The following is an 18,931-nucleotide window of genomic DNA, read 5'->3' as shown; positions in this document are numbered from 1 at the left end:
CAAGACAAACATCATTCCTCACATCATCTCATTTTCTAGATTAGATTTACATTTAAATTATTGGCAACAAAACATAAGAGTGTAGCATGAACAGAAATAGAAGCAACCTAAACCATGCATTCAACCATGTAACCAATTCTTGATTTCAGGCGTACCAGATTTAAATGGGAAGCAATTTTTTATCAGCACTGAATCTCAAAAAGACATTCGATTACTAATTTTCTTACAACCAATCTAAACAACTGAATCAATACAAATCTCCTGCCCCACTCTGCACTCTAACATAAGCTCTTGGCCATTAGTACAAAAATCATCTAGTTCTCAATCAAGGCCTTTACAACATATTTATGATCTAGGGAAGGGAACTGCAAGATTACCATTTCCGAATACATTAATCCTTATCCGTGTGGGAACTTGATAGAATCCACACACTTACCTTTCCATACTAAACAACCTATTCCACAGACAAGTAGACAACTTCAGTTCTATAATCTGATATGATCAAACTTTGGATCAACCAAGCTTCGTGTTACTTGCACTATAATGACTTCCAGTATAGGACACCAAGAGACACTTAAAAACATAAGAAGACATGCGCAATCAACTTGAGCAATAAGCGGCCATTAACTACTAAAGTGCTGCAAAGATATCACACAAAGAATGAGCAATGTGGAATCCTACCATCACCTCCTATACACTCAAAAACCTTTCGAAAATACAAAAAGTTGAAAGGGGAGGGTACTGAAATACTAACCATCTACAAATCGGGCTCAGTAGCTTTTGCAAATTGAGGAGAGGTAACCTTGGTGGAATTTTGGTATGTCGAGGATTATTTGGGATGCGTAACCGGTTAAAGCTTGAGGGTGGGGAAGTAAAGAAAAATCCAACCCCAAAAACTCCTAGTGGGAATCAACTCTGTGAACTTTAAGTCACAAATCCAAGCTCTGGCCACGAGACCAAGGAGTATTGGTTGATCACAAAACACAGATTAGCAAAAGAAGTGCATGATGTACAAATTCAATAGCTACTACAAATATCGTACAAATATCATTGAGAAAGCTTTACTACAAAAGTGAACGCAGGGAAACTTTATGAGACTTACAGACTCTTTAGTGGGATACTTACTGAAGGATTGATGGGAAGATCTACAAGCTACTGAAAACCAGCAACGATATAATTGCTATAAAAAACTATCCTGTCGTACCCAACGTGTATTAGATGGTTGGAATTAGATGAAGATACCACACTCCAATACTCTACTAATCCATCACAACAGGAAAATTTTTCTTTTCCTCTCTAATTTCTATCCCCTGTAATTATACCCTACTAATACCATAACTTCAAAGTGATAAAAATAAAATCCACAGTATCATTACAGCTCGTTTTGCGTGCATCAGATGCACCATAACACAGTCTTTGTAACGTCCGCGTCTCAAATTACTTGCTTTATTTTTATTTCCGGGGCATCTCAAAGTATTTGCCTGAGAAGGAGGACAGTTTGCTCTTACTTTTGCTAAACTCGACTACTTTGAGATTACAGGTGTACGGTGTACCCCTAGTTCCCATTAGATTTTGTAATTATTACTCCCTCCGTCTCATTTAGTTGCTATATTTAACCCAAAAAACTCAACCCAAAAAAAGTCAAATGGGAAACAAGATGGAGGGAGTATTACTTTATTAGAAGTATCAAGTATTAACACATGGGGAAAGTCTTGTAGTTAGTGAAAAGAATGGGCATGCATTCACTTCTGAATTACTACTAAAAACTCTTGGTGGGTGGCTGGGTGCTGACGAGAGAGAGAGAGAGAGAGAGAGAGAGAGAGAGAGAGAGAGAGAGAGAGAGAGAGAGAGAGAGAGAGCAAGGGAAAGAAGTGGGTACTTACTGGAAAAAAAATATAGCCTGCCTTGTTTCTGGTCGATAGAAACTCTCTGAAGCAGGAGGAGAGAGAAATAGAGAAATATGGAAATTGCCAAGCCATAGATGCATCAACATTGGTAATCCAGCACCCAAGTGGTAAGATTGATAAACTGTACTGGGCTATTCCTGCAAGTGAAAACAAGAAAATGAACCATGGTCATTATGTCACTCTTCTTATCACCACCACCATCTGTCACACCACAAACACCAACAATAACAGCAAGAACATCCAGAAAACAACAGCAGTGGCGGCAACAACAACCAGAGAAACAGCAGCAAATGCAATGACAACAAAAACAACAGCCACAACAAAGGCAGTAACAACAAAAAGAGCAGCACAGGTGCCAGAGATGGGCGGAACACGGTGCAGATAACTCGAGTTAAGCTGCTTTGGCCAACAGAAACTTTGGCTTTGGGTCATGTTTATAGGCTCATCAGCACTCAAGGTTTGTTAAGCTTTTTTTTCCTGCTTACCTTTTATGTCAGATTGGTGAATTCAATAACAAATTTGAATTAATTGCTTCGAATTTTTTAAATACGTGTATTTTATTTTATTTTCTCTTTCCAATCTCATCCAAAAACCACAAAATCTCCACTTCGAAGCAAACAAACGACTCCTTAAACTCCTCGTAAAAATTATTCTTGAATTCTTGGCTGAATAATGAATACTAAAAATGCTCTATATGTAGAAAAAACCCTTGCATTCTCGCTAAATAATACGGAGAAATAATAATAATTCTCTACATATGTAGAAAAAAAGCCTTGCATCCATAAATTATTTCCTTCATTGATGTCCGATAAATTAAGATACATGGTTGACATAACCAAGCAACCCCGGCTAGACACCTAGAAGATCAAATGAAAGTAACTTACCTCTTGAACAGGTTTCTCCAGAAATTTTTACTTTGAATCTTCTTCACCATGAACACGACCCAAGTCAGAATGCATTTCCTCAATTGACTTGTCAAGGTTGTAGCAATGCTATTCTAAGTTTGAAAGCCAACATACTTTTTCATGGTCCTTTAAAATACTGAATTTATTTCTTGATTCAAGGATTCCTCCTGCTGAATGTAACAATTAGTTGCAGGAAACAATGACGACCTTAAAATTCTTCTTATCCGAAAACCCTGCTCAAAAAAACGGAATAAAACAGTTTATCATCAAGGAAAACTAATATTTCTCCTCCCTAATCTAACCAGAAAAAAGGTGTGACAAAATCAAATCAACAATAAGCTACATGAATTCCACTACTGCAAACAAGTTACATTAAACATCTTCGCAGCAAAGACTACAACCGACATTCTGACACAAAATGATAGTACAGATAAGCTCCTCATAACCCAACAACTCTTAGTAATTTCTATCTTATTATATAATCACCTTACAGTTAGGGTTCTGAAGTGTTTTGTTAGTGTTGGTGCTAGATTTAGCTTTATTAAATTCTAACTTCAGAATACTAACTGTGTCCATTTCAACAATAAAGAAACAAATTCACTGATATTCCAACTGATTCAATCAAAAATAAAAAATAAAAATCGGAAACAACTATCCTCATCAAATTAACTCGATCAAACTCCGGTTCATCAAATCACAAATTCCAAACAGCCATGACAACCAATGATTACCAATTTATTCAGCTTACAGAAAATATAAATGACAAAATTTGATCTTTATACAAAAACTCCCATTAATGTGAAAAACACACTTCTAGAGGAAAACGTCAACCACATAATCAAAGTCACAAGTGCAAAGCCATCTAAAAATTATGGACAAAGTTACCAAACTTGGGAAGAAAATCAGCTAATCAGGAAGAATATTATCAACAATGACATGAATTTTTACCTTGGTTCATCTACATGAGATAATGGGAGAATCATATTCCTTTTTAAGTAACAGTGTGGTTACCAGTTATCGCATACCTTCTTTTTCACAAAGCACTAAAGCAATTCAAAGTTTTCTTCTTTGCCATTTCAACTACACAAGAAATTCAAATCATCAGATCCCCATAAACCGAGATCATCTGTAGTAAGTATCTATTTGGTTGATGCTGAACATAGTCGATTTCAACTACACAAGCACAATTAAACATGAACAAAGCAAGTCGGCCTTAAAATTCAGAAAGCAGAGCTCAAAACTTCCGAAAAATTAAAACATATAGTACAGTCTGAGATGCCCAAAAAAATCCCCACATTTTCAATCAATTCACATGGAAAAAACTCTAATTTTTTCGGACTCAATAAATTCCATTAATTTTACGGAGATCGACAGAAAAGCAAGAACAAGGGCGTCTTTAGAATTAGAATGATACACACATATAGTTGCAGAAGAGAAAAGTAAGAACAAGGGCATTAATTAGAGAATTGGGATTATATAGTTGTAGAAGCTAAGAGAAAACAAAGAAGTAAAAGAATTACATACCAACCACTCCATGTGGCCTTGAAGACCTTCTTTGTTGAGAACCTTGACAGCAACAGGAAGAGACTTAAGGCCAAAACGGAGATTCTCATCAATGTAATACTTATAAACGGTACAAAAGCCGCGTTCTCCAAGGATGTAGTATGAACGGAAGCTCTTGGTAATAGTCTCCAACTCATACAATGTGAAAGAGATTACATTTGTATACAATCAAACATTTGAATCACTTGAATCTGAGACTGACCTGTTGCTACTATGTTGTTGTTTCTTCTCCAGCGCATTTCTACTACTATTATTGCAACTTGATTGCAATAAGGTTAGCATAGTGATTTAATCTATTTTTGAAGTATCTTTTTCAGAGATGATATATAATAGAGGGATATGTCGACACTTCGAGTGATGACCCTTAAGTCAAATGTTATCACTCGGGGGCTCGTGAGACCCTCGCAAAACATGTCACAATACACCGTGGCTTGTGTAACGCACTCCGTCTAATACTTTGACCATCGTCTTACTCCAAGACTCAGTCAAAGTGGGGGCTAACTGTAGACACCTACTTTTGTCCCCATTCCCGCAAGGGAAAGGTTCGATGATGAAAGCATAAAAACTCCACTTGACAACGCATCTCCTATAAAATAAACGAATCTCGATTCCCCATTTCATTTCACCCGAAACCTGCTATTTATGGAAACCTGCTAAAAATAGTACTGCCGTAAAAAGTAGCGTCTAAAAGTGGCAAATCATAAAAGATAGAAACCTTTCAGAATTAGGTGTTGCATTCCAACATAAATCCTAAATGAGATAGAAAACCGCGAGAATCCTATTCCTAATAGGATTCAGAAATAAGAGTTACGTATTAATTAAAATCCTAACGAGCCTAGAGTTCGTAACGGGCCCAGACGCATTCCGTCACAAAATTGATGCGCGCTAAAAGACTCGAATTAATCTCAAACTCTACGGATTTTAGGAATCCGAATCTGACTAAACAAAGCTGCCCAGACCCTATTTTCAACGCCTGGCTCTGGGCGCCGAAATCTTCGGCGCCCAGGCCTGGGCGCTGAAAGTACCTGGGTACGTCTCTTTTCCTAATTCTTTGCGGATTAGAACTCTGCAATTCTATCTTTCCACGAACTCTTCCCTATAAATAGGCCCCTAGTTTCGACGTGAAACAACAAACAACAACACATAATATATTCTGAGTATTGACTCTAAACCCCTTAGCCTAAGCCTCTCGCTGCGAAACTGTTCACGCGTTCTGTCGCAATCGATCCATAAATCGAACAAAACGTATCCTGTCCCATAATTGAGATTCGTTAAATAAAAAGGAGAAATAGCAAAGTCAAAGTGGTTAGTTTTCTGAGAACCGTGACGCACCTCTCAAGGGTGCGTCGTGATGTGTCCCTTTTCGATGATTTAACTGCTTTCCTCGCCCTTTTTATGAACTGTTAAACTAACCTAATATGATTGTTCTATCACGCCTAACAAATATAATATTTTTGGGAAATCGGATTATCATGCTAGGTCCCTTAATGTTATTTAAATCAGATAATCACGATCGAATTAGTATTATATGTTGCATATTGCTAAAATCAACTCAGATTAGTTTAATAGTTAACGCATGTCCCTTCAATTATTTATGCTGAGCTAGTAAGGATATCCTGCCTCTGGAGTTATCGACGAGCGAATTACTCCTCTCGGTAGTTACAGTCCCCCGAACCCTCAATCTCTACCTTGCGGGTGTATATTGAGAGATCCCCACACCAGGGATCACAAGGGAACCTACGGCTGTCGTGGTCAAACATAATTGCACTCCCTTTATGTCACGATAACCGGGTTTTGTCAGTTTTTCTCATTGTCGTTAAAAACTGAATGGCGACTCCTATATTACTAGTCAATTGGGTGTATACTCACAGGAAATCTGATTACACTTGATTGAATAAAAAGAATCGTCACACCCACGAGGGACAAGGTCACGCATTAGCCTCGCGCTTTTTCGACCCCCTCACAGTGGCGACTCCACTGGGGATAGTGAAGGAAATACTCGTGCTTGTAGGTAATCAAAATAGCCGAAGGGTGAAACGATCCTACCCCGCGTTTATTTCCCCATCAAGTTGGGACGACCTGAAAATCAGCATATTAATGTGAACGGGCAGAACATCATAACGAATCTCGGCTCCCTCGGGAGTTGGGACTAAGGATACCATTTTTCGCCAATAGGGGGGTGCATACGCCGCGCATGTTTCCCACTCGGTACTTGTGCAGGTAGTACACCTATCCCGAACCCAATCGCTCGCCCATTAGGTCCCTCTCGCCTGCATGCCCCCTTGGCTTGCACTTGCGGGTTGGCCTCTTGAGTGAAATTCGTCTGTTGAAAACACTACCTCGACCGGGGCATGTGTTGGATCTACGATAGAAGCGGTACCAAGCCAGGCGCAAATACTACCCATAGAAGCCTATCATAAACTACGTGGTATATTTAATTTTCAAATCCATGTTTGTAATGTAGTTATGTGTAGCGAAATATGTGATTGTGTGTGGCAAACTATCCTAGAAAACCAATGACCTTAAAAATTGCCCAAACATTCATAGACTAATTTGCCAAAGAGTTATACCGAAACACGTGTTCTGCAAACCCGAATGATCGCCACAAAATAAGCGACGCTCGGGATGGCCTGTAACGAATCCCACAAACGCTGTTACGCGTAAAGGACGTTATTAGGCAAGCACGCAAATCGAAGTCGCATAAACAGAAAACAGAAAACGAGAACCAGCCAGGGACGCATTTTCAACGCCCCTGGCTGGGCGCCGAAATTTCTCACGCCCACTGCTGGGCGCTGAAGTTGCTGCTTGGCTTTCTGGTCAGGCGCAGCAGCCTCGGTGCCCAAGCAAAAAGAAAGTACTTAGCACAAAAAATGCTCATCAAAAAATTGCTACGAGGGCGTAAGAAAAGCACTCGATTTCAAAAGGCGACTCGCGAAAAATTAATAACTCTTTGTGTCGTCGTTAGGCCTCCTACGACGGCAATGCTCGGCACCAAAACCGAACATGCTAACAACTATGAATGTCACACGGGCAAGTGTTTCGAAAATCCAAAGAACGACCAAAATAAAAAAACCCCCCAAAAAGTGTACCGACAGAAGAAAGAGCGAAAAGAAAACACCAATTTAGAGAGTCGAAGTCTAGACTAAGTAATGCTTGAAACTTTGGGAACCTAAACTTTAGCTTATCTTATGCCTAGGACTGGTCCTGCCACTTGGTGCCGATCAGGGAATCAACGGCTAGTGCGTCTCGAAGATACATCACCAACACCAGGTCTAGTAACTCCAAGCTCCGTCCGTCGTCCCTCATTTCAAGGATCTCCGCTTCCCCAACCTCGATTCGCACCTCCAAACATGTCCATCGAAGATTTGCGAGACCAGATGGTCCAAATGACCCAACTCATGGGCCAACTGAAAATGGAAAACGAAGCCTTAGCGGCTGCGCAAGCCAAAAATGACCTCGAAAACGAGAAGAGGATCGAAAAAATGGTCCTACAGCAAACCATGGGGAGCAAATACTTCTCCCTCGAGCCTGAACCTTTTTCTGGCAAATTACCAGAAAAGTTCAGTTCATCTGACTTACCAAAGTTCAAGGCCACGGACAACCCCCGTGATCATCTACTGAGCTTTGTGAATACCATGAACTTGAAAGGCGTGGACAAGTCCATGTACCTACCTGCCTTTCCTTTGTCCTTGGAACCTGTGCCGCTCAAATGGTACTATCACCAGGACCCTAAGCTCTTCCCCACCTGGGAAGACTTTGTCAATGTCTTCATCAAGAAATACTCGTCGAACATGGATTTCCAAGTCACCATGCGCGAGCTGGAAGTTCTCTTCCAAAAGAAAAATGAGGGTTTCACAACCTACTTTGCTAGATGGAGGGACCAGGCGGCCTAGCTAATCAATAGGCCTCCCGAAACAGAATTGGTCCAAAAATTCATTGACAACTTGGACCCGGCTTACAGACAACACCTTAGGTACCTGGGACTCGACACTTTCAAAAGGGTTTATGATGTGGGAATAAAGATCGAGGACGACCTCGCCAAAACCATACAGAGCAAACCTGCATATAAGACCAACACCTATAATCGGGGTAACACACCCCAAGCCCAAGGAGTCCATGCTGTAGAAGAGGCTCCCGCCCGAAGATACCCTGTAAGATGGGTCCGAGACCGAAAGTTTGCCCCACTCGGGTCAACTTTGGTACAAGCCTTTGAAAGACTAACCAATCAAGGAAAGTTGAGACCTATAGGCCCCACCCGTGACCCTCCTGTCAAAAACAAATATTGGGTCGAAGGTACTTACTGCAAATTCCATCAAGGAAATGGGCATGACACTGAAAACTGCTGGAATCTAAAACATATGATCCAGGACATGATAGAGGATGAAGTAATACCTCTCCCTAACGTTGGCAAACCCAACAACAACAAGAGCCCACTCGGCTCTTGTCACATCTCTCTCGACCAACCAGAGAATTTCGACCCCACGGTGTATATTACACCTCAAGGTGCACCACTCGCTGTGGTACCTATGGATCGAATCGAGGGGGAAGTGTGCGGTGTGTGGAACGATGATGCAGAAGATATTTACCTATCTCAAGTCTCGGGCCAGGACCTCTTCACTGAAACTTGGCCCGGGTATGCTCTCATTGACACCACCCCTCAGGAGCCCGAGGTCGACAACCTCACCCGATCCGGAAGGATATACCAATCGGATATTCACCCACCTCCTATGGACGACATCCCGGTTAGGCAAACTCCTGAGAACGGGCGGCACGCCACCGTCGCGGAAGCCATTGAAAATCCTCTCCTGAAACAACTGAAAAGAACCAAGGCTGAGATTACCATCTGGGATCTTATGTGTACTTCAAAGGAACATCGCGAAAAGCTTATTCGCTCACTTGACCTCATCTCAGTACCCACATATATCACACCTGACTCATTGGTTAGCCATGTCACGAGAGATGCCGGAGAAAAGGCCATAGTTTTCACTGATAAAGACTTACCCAAAGAGGGGGGTGCTCACAATAAAGCCCTTTACTTAGTGGTTGGATGCAAAGGACAAAACATCCCCCTAGCGCTCGTAGATAATGGTTTGGCGGTTAATGTCTGCCCATTGCGAACCGCCCATTGCTTGGGGCTAGGAAGCGATGACTTCCAAACCTCCTCACAAGGGGTACGAGCTTATGATAACTCCCGAAGGCCTGTGTTGGGAAAAATCAACCTTACCATACAAACTGGGCCTGTGGCACGCACCACGGAGTTTCAAATAATCGACATCAAGCCCACTTTTAACCTCCTCTTGGGGCGACCTTGGCTCCATGACTTAGGAGGTGTGGCTTCAACCTTGCACCAAATGGTTAAACTTAACCATAACGGGGTAATACTAGAAATCCGCGCCCCTCCTCTCGACGTCAGTTGTACTATGGTTGGAACGGCCGAAACTACAGATGACCTTTATGGGTTTCAAATGGAAGAAGCAATCCAGTTCATCGAAGATTATGATCCAGCATTCCTAGACCCGCATGCATCCCGAGTCATCCCTAGAATGCTGTTGGCTCAAGGTTATTTCCCAGGAACCCCATTGGGCATAAGGAAGAAGGAATGCACATTCCATCCTTTTCCCGACAAATCTACTCCCTTTGGCTTAGGTTATGAACCAACGGAGGAAGATATTGCTGACCGCCTATCTAGGCTACGCCTTAACAAAGCCAAACAAACCACCCTCCTTCCCCCATATCAAAGGACCCTTAACGGGATGTTTGTTCGGGAAGGAGAAGAACACCCATGCTGTGATTTCCCTGAACCCCTCGTTCAGGATGGCTTGCTAAAACCCGGATTTGAAATTTTCCATGACTGCCACACCTTGGATGAGGCACCCCACCTCACCAAGACTAAAACAGCTGAAATATTGGACAACCAGGCTCTATGGACATTGTTTAACGAATCGAGGCCTATGGAGAACGAGACTGTGATGACTACCCTAGCTTTACAAGATGAAGGTTTCGATCCAACCCGGTTAATCTCTCCTGCATCAACACTAGAAGAGGTCGGGAACGGATGGGTGAAGACATATCAGTGGGTCAACGCAAAAGGAATAGGATTCAAGATGAGTACCGGTGAAGGACCGAAGTTTTATGAGACTAAACCCCAGGCTTGAGCCATATAGAGCACCATTAGTAGTTCTTTAGATTGATAGAAAAAATAATAGAGACTTTAGATGGTCCTAAGGCCCTTTAGAATATGGGTCAGTTTTATTTCAGTGTGTTTTCCTTACTTTCCAAATCAATAAAGGCGTAATATTTCTCCTAAAAATTTTATTCTAACACTAAATAAACACCAAATGTACTTGCAAAATAAAGAAGCGGCCCACTATAGGCCCAACAAACAAAGCCCACTCGGTTTTGAAATAATGCCATGTGAACCAGTTCCCGAAACCCACAAAATAAACCACACTATCCCATCCTCAAAACCTAAAAAGCCAACCAATGTCATCATAAGAGCCAATCCATGCAACCCAAAATCAAAAAGAAATCAAAAATTTAAAACAAATGCAAATGTTACCAAAAAAATAAATTCATAAAACATAGAATCCACCAACAGATGTTTCACATAGATTCCATCATACCCTCCACAAAGATCTTCATAAGTTCCGCACCCTAACTCCATTTTCAAAACTGTTTTGAGTCACCAATAGAAAAAAATTAATCTGGACAAAAATGCGTTTCACGCTAACAGTCAAAAAAGCCTCCAAAATAGCCTCAAAATTAACTTTAACTACGAAGCAAAATATCAAGGCACAAAAAACGAAATAGAAATAAACGCAAGAACATGTGAAGCAAAAACGTCAAAATTGACCGCCCAAGTTATTTTCAGCGCCCAGGGCTGGGCGCTGAAATTTCTGACGCCCCAGCCTGGGCGTTGAAACTCTCTGCCTGCCAAAAGTTTTCCATTTTTCAAAAAGTGCCCGTCATTTTATCCGCACACAACGGAAAAATAACGAACACTTGGGGGGTACAGTACGTATCCAAATAGGTTTACCAACAAATTGGTCGAATTTTACGCAACCTATGGAAAACGACAGATGAAAATAATGGCAAATACTTCACTCATTTGACCGATTAAGTAATATGTTTCCACTTCAGGACATATCTACCGAAATCTGGCATACTAGAACTTATTCTAAAGCTAAGAACTACGTGCGACCTGACTCTGACAAGATACGTAGGCAATCCTTACCAAGGATTCGGTCCAAATAATAATAAAAAAAATTATATTCTTTGTGTAAAAAAGTGTTAGACATATAAACAAAATTGAATGGAAACTAAAAATACGCCTTTATTAAAATATAATAAGAAGGAAAACAAAGTGCTAGGAATAAAAACAAACACAACTGAAATAAATAGAGGGCACCTACACCCTAGCAAAGAACTACACTACTCTAGTTCTTCCGGATCATCAAATAAAGTCTTGAAGAGAGCAATGTTCGCAGGATCCACCCCCATAGTCTTCTACGCTGCCCCAATATCAATCTCCATAAGAACTGGCTCCTAGACACTAACTTCCAAAGATGCCAAAGCGTTAGAAACATTCTCAGTTATAGCCCGCTCAGCCTCAAGGGCACAAACAATGGTGGGAGAAGGATTACTACCATCAACTGGACTAGCCATTGTTTCTACAGGCGGCTGAGCCTTCCTAACCCATACATTGTTCCGGCGACGATCTCCGCGAGAGCTTGCATTTCTTTTAACAACAGCAGGCCCCTTCATGTTAGGCATCTTTTTAGGCCTGACACTGGAACGGGGAAGAACTTCCTTTCGCTTTCGATCAGGACGAGCTTTCACAGTCTTAAAACTATAGGTACGAGGTCTGGCAGAATCAGGACCCTCATACTTAACACGAATACGAGGTATCAAAAGCTCAGCCGGCTCCCCATTACGAGCCTCGGTCCTCACATCCTTGTCATCGGAACTCATCCACAACTTATAGTTTTCAGAAAGACCCACAAACCCATTTGTAGCTACAGCCCAACGCGGGAGACCATCATAATACCTAGCCCACGCTAAGACCCGTGTTTGTGCAAACGTCGCTACCTTAGGTGGTACCGTATCAGAAAAGGGGATAGTCTGCCTTAAATTAACCATATTGACGCATGACTCGGTAAGGGAAAATATAAATGGGACAAGATAGCCCCAACAAAGAAATATAAACCGATACATCAAACCCCCCTGTCATAGTAGTCAAACCCCACCATGGTACCACCCACTTAATAGAACAAATGCCATAAGTAAAAAAGGAGGTCCATTCGGCCTCGTCCTGGCCTTGGTGCAAGTATTTTCGGTTACCCAAAGCTATAGGGCGATAATGTTTAGGATCGGCAGGAGCTTCCAAAAGTCTAAGCCGTTCCACAAGCCAAATCTGCAAAAACAGGTACGATCGAATCAAAAGAATGAAAAGAAAGAAAAAAGGTTCCTGGGGCGCAGTTTCAACGCCCAGGACCACGCGCCGAATATTCCAGCGCCTAGCCCTGGGCGCTGAAACTCAGCCCCAGGAAAAAAGAAATATATAAAAGTGGCGTATGTGTGCGCAAAGAAAAAAATAGATTACCTGCAGTAATAGGGGGCTTCCCTTAAAAATTTCGGATTTGGCATCCTTATTCAGCTCATCCGCACTCAGCAAAGTCTCAGCAACAACCAACGGCATAATAGAATAGCAACTTTCCATCTGGCTAATCAAGGGGATCAGCCTTATGTCACCAAACTCACCACTATTATTCGACAGCAAATAATGATTCAACAAGCAAAATACAAGGGCTCGAATGTTCAATTTTTGTTCGGTCATATTCTTACTAGGCCTAAAATGATGTTTTACGAGTTTTGCCAAGTTAACCTTATCGTCTACAACAAGTTCAGCAAACATGTTATCATCTAGCCCTAGGAAAGCCCTTATGGTTGTTTTACCCTCTTCAATAGTGCCAGGGGTAACAGGAGTAGCATTAGTAGGATAACCAAGGATCGCAGCAAATTCATCAGGCAAAGGACATATTTCATTGCCCCGAAAGGAAAAAACATGACGATCGGAGTCCCAAAAGTTTAGGGCAGCATGCAGAAAATTATAATCAATATTAATTTATTGTAAGCCTAAAAGTACCTCTAAGTGGTATTCTTTTAACAAAGCTTTTTCTGTGGGAGTAAGGGCTCGTAGCCAACGCCTAACAGTCCGTTGGAGTGAGAAAGTAGGGATCGACATGGCAAAAGCAGTAAATAATTAGAGCACAACAAAAAAGAGAAAAAGAATTTGAGAGTGGTGGAAAATAAGGACGTACCTAGCCCCTATATATAGCTGAACGCACCCAATAAACATCCTGATCCCATTCGGAAACGTGTTTAGAAATCCGAAAGTCAAATATTACCAGGAAAGAACTTTCAGAGCCCACCTCTGGGAGCCGAAATTTTTTACGCCTGAGCTTGGGCGCTGAAAATGCAGCCCAAGGCCCAGATTTCACAAAAACACGGAATAGGAAAGGACTTAAGACCGTGTTGCTAAAACACGAGGCCCTATTACAAGTAAGATCAAGCCCAAAGCACCTTTAGCTCCCAAATAAGCAAAAAATAATAATAACATTGAAACTTGGTCGAAACTTAGACTCATCTCAGAAAACGCTCATGTACACTTTTTAAAAAAAAGCAAGTTAAATATCATGGTCATTCTTCGAAACACCAAAAATATGTGTCGTCAAGTCATTGGTTTTCCAAATAGAAAATGTCTGTCTATCAAAGGGATATTCCGGGCCAAGCCAAAACCGGATGTCGCCTGAAAGCTAAAGTCGCACTCCACGGCTTCATTAAAATAGCACACTACTATAGGAGGTCGCTCGCACATACGAGCGTGACCCCAAACATGATTACAAGACGCGAAAAACAACCGACGAGCCCCAACACTTGGGGGCTCGCAAAAAGTGGACTCCAACAAAGAGCGCGCAATCAAAATCATATTCCCAGACTGCGCCACGCACCATATCATGTTTGGATATCTCAAAAAAATATATTGTTAAATATACACAGTGTGGACCAACTTATAGGACACATCTAATCAGGAAATATTACGACCCACCAACAGGTTGTAATCACCAAAAGCTCTTCTACATAGGCAAAATAAGAAATTCAAAATGGGCTCGCCCACCCTCAGCGGGCGGGGTCTGCGTCACTAGCCGCGCAGGTCCTCAGTTTTTCGAAGAATAAAGTCTTCAAATTTAAAATAGGCTCGCCATCTTCAGCCGGCGGGGTCTACGGCGCAAACCACGTAGGTCCTTATTTTCAAAAAAAAAAAAAAAAAAAAAATTCAAAACAGATTCGTCCACTTCTATCAGACGGGGCGTCCACCCTCAGCGGACAGGTTCGCCATCTTCAGCCGGCGGGGTCTACGTCATAAACCGCGTAGGTCCTTATTTTCAAAAACATCAAACAGATTCGTCCACTTCTATCGGACGGGGGGTCCATCCTCAGCGGACAGGCTCGCCCACCTTCAGCGGGCGGGGTCTGCGTCACTAACAAAGCAGGTCCTTAGTCGCTGCAGCGATAACTTTTATCGGTTTTCCCTTTTTCCGAAAATCAAAGGATCGGTTTTCCCTTTTTCCGAAAATCAAAGGATCGGTTTTCCCTTTTTCCGAAAATAAAAGGATCGGTTTTCCCTTTTTCCGAAAATCAAAGGATCGGTTTTCCCTTTTTCCGAAAATTAAAGGATTGGTTTTCCCTTTTTCCAAAAATTAAAGGATTGGTTTTTCGTTTTTCCAAAAAAGAGCGATGTGTTGGATTTTCCTTCGTTTTACGTCCTATAAAAACAAGGGGGTTTTCTCGTTTAGCTAGCCCTGAAAATGAGAATCTTTAAAAATGTTTTACCTCGTGATTGGGCTTGGCCAGGCCCAATTACACTTTACAGCTTTAATTTCGAAAACATCTGTAGTTACTCCCAATGACAAAGTGAGGGAGTTTCTACGCATCTTTAGATCCTTCCAATGACAAAGTGAGGAAGTTTCTATACTATCAGTTGACAAATCCCAATGACACGTGAGGGATATGTCGACACTTCAAGTGATGACCCTTAAGTCAAATGTTATCACTCGGAGGCTCGTGAGACCCTCGCAAAACAGGTCACAATACACCGTGGCTTGTGTAACGCACTCCGTCTAATACTTTGACCATCGTCTTACTCCAATACTTAGTCAAAGTGGGGGCTAACTGTAGACACCTACTTTTGTCCCCATTCCCGCAAGGGAAAGGTTCGATGATGAAAGCATAAAAACTCCACTTGACAACGCATCTCCTATAAAATAAACGAATCTCGATTCCCCATTTCATTTCATCCGAAACCTGCTATTTATGAAAACCTGCTAAAAATAGTAACTGCCGTAAAAAGTAGCGTCTAAAAGTGGCAAATCATAAAAGATAGAAACCTGTCAGAATTAGGTGTTGCATTCCAACATAAATCCTAAATGAGATAGAAAACCGCGAGAATCCTATTCCTAATAGGATTCGGAAATAAGAGTTACGTATTAATTAAAATCCTAACGAGCCGAGAGTTCGTAACGGGCCCAGACGCATTCCGTCACAAAATTGATGCGCGCTAAAAGACTCGAATTAATCTCAAACTCTACGGATTTTAGGAATCCGAATCTGACTAAACAAAGATGCCCATACCCTATTTTCAACGCCTGGCTCTGGGCGCCGAAATCTTCGGCGCCCAGGCCTGGGCGCTGAAAGTACCTGGGTACGTCTCTTTTCCTAATTCTTTGCGGATTAGAACTCTGCAATTCTATCTTTCCACGAACTCTTCCCTATAAATAGGCCCCTAGTTTCGACGTGAAACAACACACAACAACACATAATATATTCTGAGTATTGACTCTAAACCCCTTAGCCTAAGCCTCTCGCTGTGAAACTGTTCACGCATTCTGTCGCAATCGATCCATAAATCGAACAGAACGTATCCTGTCCCATAATTGAGATTCGTTAAATAAAAAGGAGAAATAGCAAAGTCAAAGTGGTTAGTTTTCTGAGAACCGTGACACACCTCTCAAGGGTGCGTCGTGATGTGTCCCTTTTCGATGATTTAACTGCTTTCCTCGCCCTTTTTATGAACTGTTAAACTAACCTAATATGATTGTTCTATCACGCCTAACAAATATAATATTTTTGGGAAATCGGATTATCATGCTAGGTCCCTTAATGTTATTTAAATCAGATAATCACGATCGAATTAGTATTATATGTTACATATTGCTAAAATCAACTCAGATTAGTTTAATAGTTAACGCATGTCCCTTCAATTATTTATGCTGAGCTAGTAAGGATATCCTGCCTCTGGAGTTATCGACAAGCGAATTACTCCTCTCGGTAGTTACAGTCCCCCGAACCCTCAATCTCTACCTTGCGGGTGTATATTGAGAGATCCCCACACCAGGGATCACAAGGGAACCTACGGCTGTCGTGGTCAAACATAATTGCACTCCCTTTATGTCACGATAACCGGGTTTTGTCAGTTTTTCTCATTGTCGTTAAAAACTGAATGACGACTCCTATATTACTAGTCAATTGGGTGTATACTCACAGGAAATCCGATTACACTTGATTGAATAAAAAGAATCGTCACACCCACGAGGGACAAGGTCACGCATTAGCCTCGCGCTTTTTCGACCCCCTCACATCAGGTGCCTAGGCTAACAACTTAAATACGTACCAAATGAAACGAGACCTAAATCCTTTCAAAAACGGCAAACAAAATCAACCCAACCCAACCCAGAAAACAAAGGCCTTATATATAGAGAGAGATAATCACCTTGAGCATGAGACACAATACCAATAAAAGCACAATTTTTAATAGAAATTCTTCAATCATATTAATTAATAATCGAATTTTAGAAAAAGATCTCCATAAAAATCGTGAACAAACATATTAATTGATTCCCCTACATATTAATTAATTGACTGAAGTTAAAGAAAAATCTCAGACTGACCCCTAAATTTATCAAAAATAACAGATTCAAGAAAAGCAAATAAAAATCGAGTCGAGAGAAAGAGTAATTAGGGATTTACCTTGGGAGAGACTGAAATTAGATGAGATAAAGCCAATTTAGTTTCAGAGATTTGACCTCCTGCATCACTTTCTTCTCTTGGGCGACAATGGAGAGCTGTCAGGTCGGAGAAAATGAAGCCCCCCAAAAAGAAAGCCATGGTAGATGCCCTAAGAAAATAAGTTACCGAAGTAGATAAGTAAGACAGATCGAAAAGGAGAAGTAGGAAAGGAGAGATAAAGTAAGAACACCATGGGAAAGGAGGGGAGCCAGACACCTGGGATCTACGGCAGCGCCATGAGAGAAGAGATTGATCGAAGAGGAAGAGGGGCGAAGAAACCAGGGTATTTTGCTCGATCAAAAGAAATGCGTGGCACTGTGGCAGCATCAAATGAGAAAGGCGAAAACAGTAAATGCTCTATTGATAAGAATAAGACAAAAAAAATTAAAGAAGGAAATGAGGGGCATGCAAGTAATATCACTATTGCGTGAATAGTAATGTAAGTTCAAAGCTTTAGAAGTGTTAGGATTTGAAACTCAACTTTTATTCATCGAATCTCACCGTTTTCAAGTTCTATTCGTTTTAATTTTTAATTCATTCATCTCACTGTTTATTTATTTTCAAGTTTTTATTCATTTTCAATATGTGGTAATGACCAATGACGTAGTTGGTAGATGCAAACTTGATTTTATTTGTTCTGGTAACGAATAAGTGCATATAGTTAAAGATTTAAGCTTTACTTTTATATATTCAAAACTCAACTTTTATTCATCAAAGCTCGCCGTTTATTCATTTTCAAGTTTTATACATTTTGATTTTTATTCATTTAGCTCACTGTTTATTCATTATCAAGTTTTTATTCATTTTCAATATGTGGTAATGACTAATGACGCAGTTGGCTAGCTGCAATTTTTTTTTTTTTGTTCTAATAATGACCAAAAGGCTATTTAGAAATTACGAACCTTCGATGCATAATGGTTGAATTTTGTGCAATTTCCAAATAACGCTTTGGTCATTACCAAAACATAAAAACGAATGACCAATAGATTATTTGGAAATTACCAACCTTTGGATATTTTTCGTTTTCTTCCATTATGATAATCCAATTAAAAAATGTAAAGGAGATTTCAAATCACACAAAGTCATATGTTAGTGTTTAAGTTATTTTTTTATTTGAAATAAATATTTTTGAAAGAAACACCAATAGTCACACCTCTAGAAATCAAATGAAATGTAACGATTAAGAGCATATAGTTAAAGATTTAAGCTTCACTTTTATATATTTAAAACTCAACTTGTATTCATCGAAGCTCGCCGTTAATTCATTTTCAAGTTTTATACGTTTTGATTTTTATTCATTCAGCTCTCCGTTTATTCATTATCAAGTTTTTATTCATTTTCAATATGTGGAAATGACCAATGACGCAGTTGGCTAGCTGCAAACTTTATTTTTTTGTTCTAATTATGACACAAATATTATTTGGAAATTAC

At 40.7% G+C, this 18,931-nt stretch overlaps 1 long non-coding RNA gene across 5 annotated transcripts; it reads right to left on the bottom strand.

Annotated features, from left to right (window-relative positions):
• Positions 1 to 170: 170 nt before the first annotated feature.
• LOC130469032 (uncharacterized) lies at positions 171 to 4,626 on the bottom strand. 5 transcript variants are annotated; one of them, XR_008929404.1, is made up of 5 exons: positions 4,337 to 4,626; positions 3,761 to 3,892; positions 2,792 to 3,045; positions 1,884 to 2,044; positions 171 to 944 (listed from the first exon to the last, which is right to left on the bottom strand). It is a non-coding gene; the product is annotated as an uncharacterized lncRNA (long non-coding RNA). The 5 variants fall into 5 exon arrangements; XR_008929405.1 differs by having other exon boundaries at positions 3,838 to 3,892; XR_008929407.1 differs by lacking the exon at positions 4,337 to 4,626 and having other exon boundaries at positions 171 to 638; positions 755 to 944; positions 3,761 to 4,318.
• Between the last annotated feature and the right edge of the window lie 14,305 nt (positions 4,627 to 18,931).

The sequence above is a fragment of the Spinacia oleracea genome, chromosome 3 (assembly GCF_020520425.1).
Source record: "Spinacia oleracea cultivar Varoflay chromosome 3, BTI_SOV_V1, whole genome shotgun sequence".
In the NCBI taxonomy this organism is placed as follows: domain Eukaryota; kingdom Viridiplantae; phylum Streptophyta; class Magnoliopsida; order Caryophyllales; family Amaranthaceae; genus Spinacia; species Spinacia oleracea.
The sequence above is the reverse complement of the archived record's forward strand: the minus strand, read 5'-3'. Positions and strand labels throughout refer to the sequence as shown.